Here is a 17,896-nt window from a genome sequence, read left to right as displayed (position 1 = left end):
GTAAAAAAAATAATTTGATCAAAAGTGACATTATGCTTCAATAAATGTAATAAATAAAGTTGATAAATGCAAATAAATACTTTGCATTGAACTTTCTATTAATCAATGAATCTTGAAAAAAGTACCACAATTTCCTCATAAATATTAAGCAGCATAACTGTTTTAAACATTGATAATAATAATAAATGTTTATTGAGCCTCAAATCGTCATATTAGAATGATTTCTGAAGGATCATGTGACACTGAAGGCTGGAGTTATGATGCTGGAAATTCAGCTTTGCATCAAAGTGATAAATTACATAATAAAATGTATTCAAATAAAAACAGCTATTTTAATTTGTAATAATATTTTGCAATATGACAGTATTTTTGATTAAATAAACACAGCCTTGGTGAGCAGAAGAGACCTCTTTCAGAAACGTGTTTGTGTTGATATATCTTTAGCCTCATAATTATGCTATGAGGCTAACGATATGATATTATAGTATTTATTTTTTTATATTATTATTGTTGATATCACAGGTATTTGACATTGACTTTAAACAATGTTTTATTTGATCATTTCTATTAATATGACCACTACAACAGCTACTACTACTAATAATGATCAATCGAGAAGTAAGCCAGTAACCATACGGCTACTTAGACATCATCATCCACCAAAGTCTAAATCCATCTCCCATGAGAGAGAATCCAGTAATCATGACAAATCACCTGCATGGAAAAGTAATAAGAAACAAGAGTAAAAATGGTGACGTGAAGTAACGGCACTGTAAGAAGGCTCCAAAAAACCGAAACGGTTACGAACAGCCACAGTGTTTTCTGCAATGGCCTTTTACTCTACGGCCCATAATTGGTGCGTATCTGCATTCTAGTGCGATCGCTCTGTAATGGAGATGCATGCGGATGTTGAGGACACAACCCTCGGAGAATAGCCTGCGAATCCATTCCTCCACCCGGACATTTGGAAGAGTCATTAAGTGCGTTTAAATGAGGTTGTTAAAACTGATGAAATGAGGCAGTATATTTGAGAGTGGACGCAGAGACCATTTTTCAGCGTTACTCACTCGAGGCCATCATCCATCTTCTGCCACGGATGGCAAAAAGTCCCGCGACCGCAGCGCTTAGGGCCAAATGTCAAAGAAATAAAACGCACGTAGGCAGCCCCATAATGTCCCAATAACAAAATGATGGAAATATTTGTTTCAATTACGTCGTGACTGCGGCAAACAAGAGCATGATGCACGCTGAAAGGACATGATTTGGTTACAGATGCATTTTGCCGGTCAATGGTGAATTAGCTGGCTTTATCAGGGGAGCATATGATACACACACGAAGACATGGCGATGTTTCTCTGGAGACGCTGTCGTCCTGCATCAGTGAGCGTGGCCCGAGGACGTGACGACCCTCGAGGGCCAGTCGATCGATGTGAGCTGGCACACTCAGCAGCGACCCGAGGTGACAACTCTGAGCGGCCCGACCGTGGGGACACAACACACACACACACAGGCTGAAGGAGTGAACACTCGCACGAGATATTTTAAAGACGCCTGATCACGGAAAACACCCTTTACACCCAAACCATTTATGAAAACTAAGCTCGTTCAGAAACAGGGCCGTTCTAAGATTTTTGAATCATTTGTCCATTATTTCTTTGATTAGTCGGATGTAAAATACAAAAATTATTAATTACTTATATTCATTTTTATTTATTAAAATAAAATTGCTTTTGTTGAAGCGCTTCATATTGCATTCTCATGTTTCATTCTCCTCATTCTCACGCACCTTTACTCACTCTGTGTCCTCTGTGTTTTGTCCATAAAAATGCGATATTAACTACTTTAAAACGACGTGACTGCGGATGCTTTCCGTGCACAGCATGCAGACTAATCAATTTTTTTTTTATTATTATTATTGTCATTATCAATTATAATCAATTTTATTGATTAGTTGTTGCAGCCCTATTCAGAAATCATGATGGTGAAATCATAATCATGACCGCCGATGTTTATATATCAAGACCTATTCAGCAACATACTGTGCATAGAATGAACTAGGCTGATACAGAAAAAGCAAAAACTAATTGCAAAGATGAAAGAGGTGGTGGGGAAAAAATCATGAAAATATAAACTATGGCTGATTTTGATGCAAGAAACCTTAACTAAGACTAGAAATGAATGAGTTTGGGGAAAATGCTACAAAAGTGTAAACACACTCACACATAGACACACACACACACACACACACACACACACACACTGTGTTTTCATGATTTATGGGGACTTTCCAAAATCATAATGATTTTTATACTGTACAAACTGCATATTCTATCCCCTTAAACTAACACAACCCCTAAACCTACCATCACACAAAACTATCTGCAGTTTTACTTTTTCAAAAAACATCACTTGGTTTGATTTATAAGCTGTTTTCCTCATGGGGACCAAAAAATGCCTCCACAAGGACAAGGATTGCGGATATTGACAACTTTGTGGAGACATTTTGTCAATGAGGGGTTTACCAGGCCATACATACACACACACACACGCACACACACACACATATATATATATACAGGTGAAACTTGAAAAATTAGAATATCGTGCAAAAGTTCATTTATTTCAGTAATTGAACTTAAAAGGTGAAACTAATGTATTATATAGACTCATTACATGCAAAGTGAGATATTTCAAGCCTTTATTTATTATAATTTTGATGATTATGGTTTACAGCTTATGAAAACTCCAAATTCAAAATCTCCGAAATTTTGAAAATGTTCATAAGCTGTAAGCCATAATCATCAAAATTATAACAAATAAAGGCTTGAAATATCTCACTTTGCATGTAATGAGTCTATATAATACATTAGTTTCACCTTTTAAGTTCAATTACTGAAATAAATGAACGATATTCTAATTTTTCGAGTGTCACCTACACATTTTTATGTGTATACTGTATTTTCACAACACACACTGCTCACTCTAAAAAATAAAAGATTTAGTTTTGATAATACTAACAGAAGAGTCATCTGCTCAATTTAAACACATTCTCTTTGTATGAACAGGTAACTTACTCTGGTGATTTACTCTGGTGTTAACGTTACACCCCCCCGCCGTGATCTGAGTGGAAAGCCGATTCGAAACGCCTGCATCTATGAAGCATCCTTTAAGCTCGCACAAGGCATTCGCTCCCAAAATTCTGCTTATGAACACTCCTGCATGTTCAGCTGCTAAAAGAGTTTTTCTTCCTCCCTCCACCACGCTGTTCATACATCTCATTAACCAGCGGCGTATGCAGCTCGCATCACAGTTCTCTTCAAAATTTTACCCTACATATTACAAATTTAAATGATCTGAATAAAAACAACTGCCTAAATGTTTCCCCACCCATCACAGCGTATAAATATTAATCTTTTTTTTCTCTTACAAGAAATAAATCAAAATGCCGGTGCCTAAAGCAGGAACATATTACCTTGTAATGATGCGTCACCCTGCCTCTTGAAGGGCACGGGGAGTCAGACTCTTTAGAAGTCAAAAGAGAACAAAAAAGAAAACCAAAACTGCCTTTGCCTTTGCCGAGCAGCATGGAGACGTTTTCAGCCCTTCAAGACAGTGTCCACATATTTCATATCAGCCCTTCGTAATGGCAGCAATAACAGCCATCATTTCTGACTCATACATGATGGTTAGTAGTTTTTAATAAGACAAAAAAAAGTAATTAAATGTTCTATTGTCACACCTTGTCTCTAACAAATGGGTCGAACACAAATACATAATTACGCTAAGTCTCTTTAAATAATTAGTCGCCATTTGTTCAGAACTAATTAAATTTCTCTCTCAGCCCTGTATTCGTTACAATGACATATTGAAACTTGGAGGGCTGTTGATTTAAAAGACAAAATATGAGACAACGAATAAAACGATTTGAAATTATATCTTAGGCTCCGATTTGGGAACATAAAAGAGCATTATTTGAATATGCAAATAGAGTGTTTGCTACAACAACAAAAAATCCTAAAGATATATATATATAGCTATCATGATTTTGATAATAATAAGAGATGTTTCTTAAGCAGCAAATCATCAAATTAGAATGATTTCTGAAGGATCATGTGACTGAAGACTGGAGTAATGATGCAGAAAATACAGCTTTGCATCACAGGAATAAATTATATTTTAAAACATATTCAAATAGAAATCAGTTCTTGTACATTGTAATAATATTTCACAATATTATAATATTTATTGTATTTTTTATCCAATAAATGCAGCCTGGATGAGCATCTTGCACCTTCTTTCCATAAAACAAAAACCCCATTATATAGTTAAAATGCTAATTTAAAGTGTATTGGTTAAAGAACCTTCCTCTAACACATTTGCATATATATCACTACTGTTGCTACATTAGCAAAAGCAAATAAAAACCCAGAATTACCAAGAGCACAAACCAGAAAGCTTTATTTCTGATACTTGCGCCAAGATGCCACTATCCGAGAGAGACGTCGTCCGCCCATTCAACCTGATATTTGCATCTCTATTAGGCATTACTTGCAAACTTTGCTTTAGTGATCTTACAGTGAAAGAGTAAACGTCAAGGACATTTTCCCACAACGCTTTCTTATGGTAATGCCAGTAACCTAACGACACTGTGCGATGTGGGGCTTCTCAGAAGCTTAAAAAATATGAGCGCATGAACTCAAACAGCATCGATTTAATCGCTGATGAATCATAAAAATCTATGTTGTAATACCTTCCCAGCAGCATAGGTAGAAAAAAAAACTACACTGATAATATATCACACAGAGTGGAAAGAAATGATCGGGCACTGCCCTCGTTCAAAAATATTTATTGCACTCTCTTGCGCTTTACTCTCTCCACAAGGGCATGATGAAATACTTCTAATTTCATTATGACCTTCAAACGTCTCTGCTCCATTTGTAGATGGCGTTGATAAGAAAGACAGGGGCACGGGAAGCGCACACCACAGAGCGGCACACACCAGAGAAAAGTGCCACGCAAATAGCTCCCCTAGAGAGTCTACGGGCTGTTTGCTTTTCTACAGGCACAAAACTGAGATATGACTCATAAACTTGGATGATGTTTATGTCTACCGGTAATGGATTGAATGAATGGAAGGGGTTGCGTGTGTGTGAGATCAGGGCAAATACAGTATGTCAGTGTGATCGTGCAATAGTGTCAGGGGAATCGCAAACATGCACCTTGAGCATCACAATGCTCACAACAGCGCATTGTTCTTTTCAACCACTAGGATATGACATCATTTATGAATTTATGACTGTAAACATTTTTGGAGAATTTTTACAGAAGAATTCTGTGCTGCATTAAAACGTGAACTGGTTAACTGTAAGTTATTTACGGGGAAAACCTGTAAATGGTTTATCAGCGCATTAGATGCCATTTTACTGTCAAATACTGTCAAATCTGTGAATTACCATATGATTTAGGGTGGAAAACAGTAAAAGGACATTCCCAAAAGCTGAGTTATTATCGTTAAAACATTTCTGTTAACTGAAATAAAGCTGAAATCAAATAAAATATAAATTCTAGTTGGAAAAACTGCAACTAAATGAAAATAAGAAATGTCACCTTGGAAATAAAATAAAATTATTAACTAATATATATAAACAGTAAAACTAGCTAAAACTGGAATAAAAAAATAATTAAATCTAAACAGCAATATTTAAAAAATAATAATAATATGACAAGCACTTAAGAAAATGACAAACAAAAATTAACATAAAAATAAAAGCTAATTAAAAATGTTACACATCACATATAATTTAGATTTTATATAAATAATTTAGGATTTTTTTTCTTATTATTTTTCTTATCAGTCATGTACATTAGGGTGTTTTGTGTAATATTTTATGTCATTTAGTTATTTGTTTATTGTATTATTTTAGTGTCATGAGTGTTTTGACCCTGTCCACAATCTATATTTGAGCATTGGCCATGTTTTACAACTCTGATTCATCATGTGACTTTCTATTGAGTTTTAATGTGGAGGTCATCAGTACATTTTAAGGTAAATAGGCAGATTTTGGTAGCTCAATATTAACATTATATCAACTAATGAAATATATGGTTTAAAGTTAAATATACATGCATCCTGTGAAACAGAAAACCTGGTGAATTTCTGACAACCACAGCTGCTATTTATTTTTTATTTTTTTACTGTAAATTTAGAAATATTTTTTTATATTATAGTAATGAAGAATAACTGAGTTGCTACTGTACTCAACCACAGCGACAAGGGGAACCACATCGGTCTGCCATGATTGAGCCGCCCCCACACTTCACATGATGTTCACGTGCACCTTGAAGCTCATCTTTTATTAATGTGTTGCTTATTAAGATGACAGCTCACGATCAGGCTTCTCCTGAGAATTCGCATGGGTTGAGGAGCATATATGCAGAGAAGAGATAAAGACACTAGCTAGCAGTGATGACTGGTGCTGCTCAAGAGCAGAGAAGCACAGATGTCACCAATGAAAAAACAAGTTCCTCCTACAATCTTCTCAAACCACAACTAACCAGATCTTTACAATATTTAATAACAAATGTTCAAGAGATTAAATGCATGGCATGCAAGAAAAGAAATCTTCAACTTGATTTTCACAGCAATGCCAAAAAATATGTTGGATTCCCCAAAGAACCTTTCAGTAAACAGTTCTTAAAATAACAATTTTTTCTTAGTGTAAAGAACATTTTAATCATCGTTAAGAACCTTTTTCCACTATGGAACTTTTTGTGCAATGAAAAGTTTCCATGGATGTAGAACCTTATTGGTTCTTGTAGAAGCTCAAACGTGCTGTATAACACGAGAATGAACCTCATTGGCTCTTGTAGAAGCTTAAACTGCTGTGTAACACAAGAATGAACTTCATTGGCTCTTGCAGAAGCTCAAACGTGCTGTATAACACGAGAATGAACCTCATTGGTTCTTGTAGAAGCTTAAACTGCTGTGTAACATGAGAATGAACCTCATTGGCTCTTGTAGAAGCTTAAACTGCTGTGTAACATGAGAATGAACCTCATTGGCTCCTGTAGAAGCTTAAACTGCTGTGTAACACAAGAATGAACCTCATTGGCTCCTGTAGAAGCTTAAACTGCTGTGTAACATGAGAATGAACCTCATTGGTTGTTGCAGAAGCTCAAACGTGCTGTATAACACGAGAATGAACCTCATTGGCTCTTGTAGAAGCTTAAACTGCTGTGTAACATGAGAATGAACCTCATTGGTTGTTGCAGAAGCTCAAACTGCTGTGTAACACGAGAATGAACCTCATTGGTTCTTGTAGAAGCTTAAACTGCTGTGTAACACGAGAATGAACCTCATTGGCTCTTGTAGAAGCTCAAACGTGCTGTGTAACACAAGAATGAACCTCATTGGCTCTTGTAGAAGCTTAAACTGCTGTGTAACATGAGAATGAACCTCATTGGCTCTTGTAGAAGCTTAAACTGCTGTGTAACATGAGAATGAACCTCATTGGCTCTTGTAGAAGCTCAAACGTGCTGTGTAACACAAGAATGAACCTCATTGGCTCTTGTAGAAGCTTAAACTGCTGTGTAACATGAGAATGAACCTCATTGGTTGTTGCAGAAGCTCAAATGTGCTGTATAACACGAGAATGAACCTCATTGGCTCTTGTAGAAGCTCAAACTGCTGTGTAACACGAGAATGAACCTCATTGGTTCTTGTAGAAGCTTAAACTGCTGTGTAACACGAGAATGAACCTCATTGGCTCTTGTAGAAGCTCAAACTGCTGTGTAACACGAGAATGAACCTCATTGGTTCTTGTAGAAGCTTAAACTGCTGTGTAACACAAGAATGAACCTCATTGGCTCTTGTAGAAGCTTAAACTGCTGTGTAACATGAGAATGAACCTCATTGGTTGTTGCAGAAGCTCAAACGTGCTGTATAACACGAGAATGAACCTCATTGGCTCTTGTAGAAGCTTAAACTGCTGTGTAACATGAGAATGAACCTCATTGGTTGTTGCAGAAGCTCAAACTGCTGTGTAACACGAGAATGAACCTCATTGGTTCTTGTAGAAGCTTAAACTGCTGTGTAACACGAGAATGAACCTCATTGGCTCTTGTAGAAGCTCAAACGTGCTGTGTAACACAAGAATGAACCTCATTGGCTCTTGTAGAAGCTTAAACTGCTGTGTAACACAAGAATGAACCTCATTGGTTCTTGTAGAAGCTTAAACTGCTGCATAACACGAGAATGAACCTCATTGGTTCTTGCACATCAAGAGAACATACTTGATCTTTTGTTTACCATAACTGATGTGTGAGTTGATCAATGTTTATATGTGAATAAAAGCCCCAATAAAAACTGTTCTTCATATAAAGTGATCGAGCCTCTTCAGAAAATTTGGACTAAACCGCTAAATTCATATGGATTCGTTTCTGAAGCGTCAAAGTTGTAGTTGCGTTGACTGTCAATGGAGGGACAGAAATCCCTTATTTTATTAAAATGTCTTAATTTGTGTTCGAAGTCTTACCGGTTTACTTTCAGGTAAATCAAAACTACACTGTATTGATTGAAAGCTTAATGTCTCCAAAACAACAAAATGCGTTTACCAATGCAAACAGTCCACATAATGATCTCAGACTCCCAGTGAAGCACAGCGTAGGACTGGGACCCAAAATTATGCATTTAGAGCCAGTCGTCCGATAACCATCGATATTTGGCGCCTTCGGCTTGCTCACATTGCTCACAAATGACATTAAGGCACAATTTTCTGTAAAGCTACTTTGAAACAACACAGATTGTGAAAAGTACAATACAAATGAAATGAATTGTCAGTGCAATCAAATGGTACACAATAATAATAAAAATAACAATTTATTATTAATTATACATAAATGATATGTACATTTTTCAAATATTATTAATAATATTATTTCAATATTTATATAAGTTTATATAAAGAGACATATTTTTCTATCATACTGTATTTGCTCCAAAGACTATATTATGTTAAACAATGCTAGCCTCTTTGTATACTTTGGAAGGACAATACTGATGAAAGTCTTTCCTTGAACCTTTCATGGAACAAAATTAAAGGCTATGAAATCACGGTCAATTGGTTATCGATTTCTCCTGCTGCACAGTGGCCCCAGACAAACTTTAACAAAGCACTGCTACTGCCATTAGACGCATTCAATTGGAAATGTAGACAAACGAATCTGGTGTCTTTCAAAGCCCGGTGAGGAGCAGCATTACTCACCATCGGCCCATGTGAAGGCAGTTCAGTCACTGCTCCTCTTTGTTTCAAAATCAAATGGAGATCACGTACAACCATCAAGCCTCGGACTGCAGTCTGATATATTTTATGAAATACTTAAAGGATCTGTTCATTTTCAAATGACTTTTTGCTAAGCTACAGCCTTTAGAGGGTAAATAATGGATATGTTTTGTGTTGAAAGTCCATGTATTCATAAAATAGGCAGGCAGGGCCGACAGCAGTGCAAAACAATGCTAAATGCAAAATGCAATTAACCATATGAGGATGCACAGTTGAAAGCAAAATGAATAGGCGTCTAAAAAACAAATATGCTTAAGTACGCGTGTGTGTGTGTGTGTGTGCACGTGTGTGTGTGAAGACTTCAGATGCAAAAACCTACAAGTCCGTCTGACAATTTGCTTTTAAATTAGCATTTTTATCAGGCTCCTATATTTAGGTTCAGCAATTTCACTTTAATTGTAATAAAAATGTTTTTAGTCTGATATTGAGATGCATTATTTAAAAAAAAAATGTCACTTATGAGAGTAAAATTAAAAAACTAATTTAAAAGAAAAATGTCAGATGGACTTAGAGGTTTTTGCATTTGAAGTCTTTATATAAATATGTATATACATATAAATATTTATATTTTAAATGAGCATTTGTTAGTATATGTATATATACATGTGTACATACTTGTGTGTGTGTGTGTGTGTGTGTGTGTGTGTGTGTGTGTGTGTGTGTGTAAATGCAAGATAAGTAAAGACTACAGTACATTACACACTATATAGTTACTTCTTCATAGCCACCAGATGTTTAATGTAAAACCCTGATTTAAAACATGCAATGACTTTTTGCATACATGTGCGTTTGACCCTTTGCATTGCGTAAGATCTTCAGCTTTGGAAAACAGATCTTAATGATATTTTACTCCGCAGGTTTGAAGGTGCTGTTATCAGCTTTTCCTTAAAGTTAACCTTAAAGATGACAGTCCACTGAATGTCAAGTTTTACTGTCTGGACCTTTTTTTAAATGCCAGTTATTTATTTTGCCATGGTGGAGTGACCTGAGAGACGCCACTTTTTCCGGCCAATGAACCAAATGACACAACGCCTCAGCCCAGCATGGGTGCATTCGGACACTGGGCTTTTTGAACCAGGCCAGAGCTCCTGCTGCTCTTTTTGAAACGGCAGAAATTTGATTGAATAAATGGCGATTTGAAAGGCCTCGCTCCCATCAGTGGATCCTTTGGACGAGCCGAATGATCGTGATTGAATGCCAAATGCCAAATGCAGGCTTCAGATTCCAGCGGTCTCATACTGGGTTCGCATTTTAAACTGATTTGATTTTCTATGAAATTAAAGACAAGAAAATGAAAGGTTACCGAACCTGGTGGACTTGTATGTGGCGTATTTTTGGACATGAATGTCGGCTGTTAGTTGGAATGGTTGAGGTGGAAGTCTATGAGAGCAATTCTTCAGCACAGAAACAAGACTTTGTGTGACTTCTGCTCTAATTTACACTCATAAAGGATGCTTTCCTGACACTCAAAAAGGACCCCAAGGACATCCTGTTGCAATTCAATCTAACATGCAAAATGGAGAAAGAGTTCTATGTGAAATTAATGGCCCCATGGACCGTCATTTTTATAGTTGTTGGCAAGAGAACCTCCGGGTATCCGTGAGGTTGCAGTAATGGTGTTGCTTACAAAGAATCTGTCAGTGAAAACGAACTCACTGCATTCCTCCCAGACGTCCATTAAAGCGCAGAAGAGACAGCTCGTCCTCTCGCTGTGCGCTGCCCGAGAGGTCCTGTGCTAAAAAATGACCTTTTTAAATGGTGGCAACGAGCCACTGACCTTTTCAGGTAGAGGCAGCGGAGCAAGATCAAGTGTAACCTCACATTCACAGATCAACACTGAATAGTAATTGTTCATTTAGAAGCATACTGTATTCTACATGCAAACTCACTATGAGACAAATAATATACTGTTTGCAATATAAACTTTTAATTTTAACCTCTAATCTATCTATCTATCTATCTATATCTATATCTATCTATCTATCTATCTATCTATCTATCTATCTATCTATCTATCTATCTATCTATCTATCTATCTATCTATCTATCTATCTATCTATCTATCTATCTATCTATCTATCTATCTATCTATCCATGCATTTGTTTACCTATCTATCTATCTATCTATCTATCTATCTATCTATCTATCTATCTATCTATCTATCTATCTATCTATCTATCTATCTATCTATCTATGCATGTTTGCCCATCCATCCATCCATCCCTCCATCCATTTATTTGTTTACCCATCTACCCATCTACCCATCTATCTATCTATCTATCTATCTATCTATCTATCTATCTATCTATCTATCTATCTATCTATCTATCTATCTATCTATCTATCTATCTATCTATCTATCTATCTATCTATCTATCTATCTATCTATCCATCCATGCATTTGTTTGCCCATCTATCCATCCATCCATCCATCCATCCATCCATCCATCCATTTATTTGTTTACCCATCTATCTATCTATCTATCTATCTATCTATCTATCTATCTATCTATCTATCTATCTATCTATCTATCTATCTATCTATCTATCTATCTATCTATCCATCCATCCATCCATCCATCCATCCATCCATCCATCCATCCATCCATCCATCCATCCATCCATCCATCCATCCATCCATCTTACTTCATTGCATGCATCCTGTTTGCTACGTTGGAATTTAAATCTGAATGCCATACAATCCTGGTTTCCAAACAGTTTCCCCAAACACTCCCTCTGTTCCATCAACATCTGCACGATTAACATAAAAGCACTGTGAAAGTGCACAACAGTAGTTTGTTGACTTTACCTTAACCCCTGGATGTCTGACATCCCATCACCAAAAATAAACTTTCTTCCGGATGCATTAGGAGGATCTGAGACCGACACTATCATGCATTACATATCTGCCACTCAGAAACAATGGATGAACAAACCAATTTCACACAGGCATGCATAAGGTCAGACAACTCCTACAAACGCCCTCCACGAGGAAGTGCACGTACCGCCCAGATATTTGGAAACGGAGACAGAGCGAGTGCAAGAAAGAGGGGAGCAGAACAGGAAAAGGCTGACACGCATGCTGCTTATACGTCACATTTCTTATTTCTACAACTGTTGGAACTGTCAGTTCCACAACAGAGCCAGAGGAAAAAAGAACAAGATCTACACTTGTCTTCCAGACACTCTGCCAGAAACACACTATTAGGGCAATACTTTTGCAACTCACTCAGCACCAGGGCTCATCTTTTGGTGTCGAAAAATGCTAATCAGGATGCTACCGCTAGTCTCTCTCGGAGGCTAGGTGCAAAAGGTTCACAAACAACCTCACCAGCCTCTTTCTGCAGCCACTGGAGTGTCTCTACAACACCACAGATGGGCTTTGTCTTTCATATCGGACTGAAAAATCAATCTGGTGGATTACACAGTGAGACTGTCAGAGTTTCTATGAATCTTCCACACATCTGATGCCCATACGCCTCGAGGCCCTCTCTCTCTCTGGAACATTCTTCAACGGAGTCTCGTCAGGTCCACACTGAGCTATTTATAAAGAACAGAGGTTTCCAGAATGGGATCCAAGATGACCGTGTAGGCCTGCAGCAGGGCAGGTCCGTCCCACGTGCTTCCCTAAGGCTCTGACCTTCTGTTCAACATAACCGTCCAAATCGACGAGACCCTACCACGTGTTTTTCGACTGTTCAAAAAAAGGACACAAAACAAAGCTGACAGGGATGGGCAAATTCTTGCAACAAAATGCAACATTTTACAATGATTTTATTTGCTTGGATGTCTCATTTTTCTTTTGAAGGATTCAGTGAGTGAGGCACGTTCTTAACCCGATTATGCATAATAAGCTGACAATGCACGAGTTAACCCGTTTTCCTTTATTGGAATAAACCGACTGTCACAGCTAGATTTTTGCCCCTTACGCCAATTTCGCCCAGCATGTAAATGCATTAACCTGTTTTCTGTCGGCTTACTGAAGTGCACATGTGTAAGGAATGCATCCTTACTTTGGATTTAGGAGCAGACAGAGCAAGCGTTTTGCAGAAAGTGTGGAGGAAATATATCGCAAACCCAGACTGTTTCTTGACCCCAAAAATTATAAAAGTGCTCTCATCTCGTGCAGCAGAAGAAGAAGTGGGAGCCTACAGTCAAAATGCTGCATCATTAACTGCATGAGAGGATCATATATGAGCCGTAAGTTTCCCGCTGACATGTTGCAATACTCTTCTTCGTTCTTTAATGCTTTATAACATTACAACCAACACATAAAATAATCAGAGTCAGATACGAAAATTATTAGGTTTGACATCGCTACCGGGAAATAACCTGATTTATTAATAAAGTCTTGGAAATGTGGTTTACTTGCGTTGTCGGGTTATTGGTTTGCATGTAAACCTGGACAACAGGTTATTTCAATAAGCTGATTTTTGTGAGTTTTCAGTGTACTGGTGTGCAGAAATCAACTAGGTAGATTGCTTAAACAACTACACCTTTAAACGGTATTTAGAAAGCACTAGGGGCTTTAACATAAGATTTGCTCTTTTGTTCAACTGATGGGCTACATGGTCTTGGACTATAAACCTCTGTTGGATCTGTAAACCTCTGTTCTGTATAAATAGCTCAGTGTGGAACAAACAGCAAGACTCTGTTGAAGAATATATATATATATATATATATATATATATATATATATATACAGTGCATATACTTGATTTACCTGGCCAAAGCACTGACCGGAACACCATTCAACACCTTTTGGATGAACTGGAATGCCAATTATGAGCCTGAACTCATCGCCCAACTTCATTGTTTGACCTCATTCATGCTCTAGCCTGAATGGAAGCAAATCCATGGTGCAAACTATTAATACTGTTAATAGATTAAAAAATAATGATTGACTTGATATTCCAGTTAAATCACAATTAACTGTGATCAAGTTTTCTTAAGAAAATTCCCCAGATTAATAAATTAAAAGACATTTCAGTATTTCAGCAGAAACAAAGCTCTGAATAGATATTACAAAAAGTGAGTTTATAAGTTCTACATTTTTGGCTGTGTCAAGTTAAAAGATGTCTGAAACTGTGGTAATTCAAGCTTCAGTTGCTCCAAAAAAGGAAAATATCTCATTATGCGTTACGTGCGGGTCAGGGGACATGATTAATTGCAAATTTACTGACAATTTGTTTAGTGACAATATTATTTTTCATAATTAATCACATTTTCATGCTAAATTGACAGCACTTGTTATAGCATAGTGGAAAGCCTTGGAAGAACAGTGAAAGGAAGTCTATTAATGCAAAGAGTTTTATAACCATATGAAGCACATATGGATACGGTGGTCAGGTAGCTATACACATATTTTGTTCATGCATTTAAGGACAGAAAATAAATTGCCACTTTTTATTTTTTTAAAGTATAAAGAGATACATTGAAATTGAAAGAGAACAATTGAAGACCTTGAATTAAGAAAGTATGCAGAACATGAGAGAAGGAACAGAGCACTGAGAAAATTACCAATTAAAGGAACCATCATTGAAATCCATGGAATGAATATATCGCTTTTGGCTTAATTTAACCAGTGAATTTTACTGCACACCCACTATTTGGCATGAGCTCATATGCAGAAATAAAGAATAAAGATAGTTAACACATTGAGAATGATGTATTTTGTTTTCTGTTGTTGTGTCATATGAGTTGAACCCCTGTGTGTAGGTTAATCGGGTAAAAATAACCGGAGACACAGCCAAAAATCTATACTCCTGATGAAAATAATAAGCATTACACTACTGCTCTAATGGTCATTCTAATGTAATAGTGAAAATTAATTTTTCTGCATCCTCTTCCAGTTCAAGTGTAATGAGATTAATATAATTTTACCGCATCATATATATATATATATATATATATATATATATATATATATATATATATATATATATATATATATATATATATATTATGTAGTTTATATATGCCACTTGTACATTGTATGACAGATTGAAAAAAAAGTATATATATATATATATATATATATATATATATATATATATATATATATATATATATATATATATATATATACATATACACACATACATATACATATACATACACACATATACACACACACACACATATATATATATACGTGTGTAGTTTATATATATGACAGATTGAAAAGATCAAATATTAACTTAAGAAAATATTATTTTATATTTCATATATTATTATTAAAAACAACTACACAAAAAAAAAAAAACTAAGCTGCTTCCAGTGGCGACCAACAGGAAATACACTGCCCGTTGTGTACTGGGCTATCAAATTTATTTGATGTGGCAACAGATCAAACAAATTAATTTGGGATTTGACCGGAGCTGTTTGGAATTGGCTTTGAACAAAGACATGGAGGAAAGACATCTCATGGATCCAAACCCACAAGGCACAGTCAGATCCTGTAATTCATGTTTAAGACAGGAGACTGCATGGGGAAAGTAATTGGATTGGAAATTCCGTACAGTACATTTACAGCACTGTGTCTCCTGAGGTCTATTGAGGAACGCCATGTGATGAGTCCTCCAAATATTTCCACCCAAACTTATACAGCACAATAAAACTGTAATGTTTAGTGCAGATAGTACTTGTCTGGAAAATATCCTACGTAAAACTGTAAAACTAGCCTCCACGTTCAATTTACATGCTTTATCTTCATTGTACATGTTTAATAAAGTACGTTAAGTACAAGTGACAAAGCCTCTTTTACTGCCAATCATATTTTGACCTCAAGGTAGCAAAATCGTATTGTCTCAGGAACAATGACTTCTTTCCTCCATTCAACAGCTCTACAAAGAAAAAAAAATGTTTTCAAGAACTGACACAGAACAAAGATGTGTATTTAAAAGTTTCATCAAAATGGCTGAAACAGGAACATCTTATCAATAAAAGATCCGAGACACTCAAGATGTAACGCTATCAGACTTTTGCGCGCGCACACACACACACACACACATGCATACACGGTTATGAGTTTATATTAGAATTAGCTTCAAGAGCACAACTTCAGCTAGCCAATCTGTAAGGCAAGAACATGAAATAGGATTGTATTAAACTTCATCTGAGGAAGGATTTCCTTAAAGAATAAAGAAAGCACAGACAAGACTGGTAGATCATGTATAACTGGCAAAGCAGAACTTAGAAAGGAAAAACAAGGGCGAACTGCTTTCACACAGCACCAATTTTCCGACAAATGTGGTAAATAAGAGTTGACCACATGTTATTCTCTACTATACTATATTGCGTCAAACGACATTTTATGAGACTAAACTGGCTGTATTTTGTTGTTAATTTTGCTTGTTTGGAAAATCCCATTAAATTCTCTTTTGTTCTTGATTTCCTCCAGCAAAACAGGAATTTGAGAAACGTTTTGGACGAATCAGATTTTTTGGAAGATTATTGTAGCTGTTATTCCGTTTAAGCGTTGATCTTATTATAAAAGATCGAGGGTTTGGCTTCATTCAGGTGCCGCGGTTTTAAAATATCAAACACATACTGTAGATGAGAAGAACAACAATATTTTGACCCTCAAAAATGCATTCTGCTTCTTTCTAATCAACATGTGAATAGTAAATTGAGTATTCAAGGCCAGAACACTAAAAAGCAGGAAACCATTAATATTTCATCTTCATGACTTCTGAAGAGGAGCCGGGTTTTTTGCCTCTTTCCATTCGGATTTAAATGGCATAGAGTGATAGATGACAGCACAGTGGATTAATGATTCAAATTCCACTGCCATGTCTTTCACTTTTTCTCCTCTCTCCCCTGGGAGAAATAAACCAGCGGTAAATATCAAGAGGAAATGAACGCAATCCGTAACCTGTGATGTATAATCCCAGAAGAACCGAAGACACCATGAATCTTCGCTTTCTCATTTGCTTCTTGTTGAATGTGTTTCCTGGAACGCATCTGAAGTTGGCAGAAACCGCCGAGACCGCATGTTTTTTGACCTTCTCCTCGTCTCCGTAATGAAGGGTAGCTGCTGTGTTATTAATTGCCTGATTGGTGAGCTCGAATCCATCCATGAATTGTTCAAAAGCCTCATCCGCTGAAAAGGCAACTCCCTCTCTGTGAGGATCTGTACAAATCACACTGGAGGTTTCAAGCTTTAAAATAAAAATAAAAATAACCGAAAAATACCATAAAAGTGATCCATACCACTTGTGTCAAGTCTTCGGAAGTTTTGCAGTCAGTGAGCTGAATCAGTTTAATTCATCAATGAATAATTCAGAGATCTTTTGTGAACTGGATCAACTGAACCGATTCTAAAGAATGATTCGTTCACAAATGTGACATCATTACTTCTCTTTCAAAGAAGATTTTCAATAACTTTCATTTTGGTCTATTCCTCGCACAAAACATTATAAGGCCACAGAACTCTTGGGATATACAGTAGCATACAAGTCTTTGTGCATCTATTTTAAAGCTTAAAGCCTTCAGTCCCAAATCAATGTGATAACACGGAAAAGAGTGACCACAGACACAAACCAACACAGAG

The 17,896-nt window shown here is 36.4% G+C and overlaps 1 protein-coding gene and 1 long non-coding RNA gene across 2 annotated transcripts in view; one reads left to right on the top strand and one right to left on the bottom strand.

Moving 5' to 3' along the window:
• The window catches only part of klhl29 (kelch like family member 29), a 308,679-nt gene that overhangs the window by 176,581 nt on the left and 114,202 nt on the right, over positions 1–17,896 (bottom strand). The window lies entirely within an intron of this gene.
• LOC308698667 overlaps positions 12,349–17,896 on the top strand; it is a 21,730-nt gene continuing 16,182 nt past the window's right edge. Inside the window, exon 1 of the long non-coding RNA XR_014031092.1 lies at positions 12,349–13,542. This is a non-coding gene — a long non-coding RNA (uncharacterized lncRNA). The remainder of the gene's footprint in view (positions 13,543–17,896) is intronic.

Source organism: Scardinius erythrophthalmus, assembly GCF_964197995.2.
Source record: "Scardinius erythrophthalmus genome assembly, chromosome: 11".
NCBI lineage: Eukaryota > Metazoa > Chordata > Actinopteri > Cypriniformes > Leuciscidae > Scardinius > Scardinius erythrophthalmus.
Note: the sequence above shows the minus strand (reverse complement) of the source record. Positions and strands in the feature narration are given on the sequence as shown.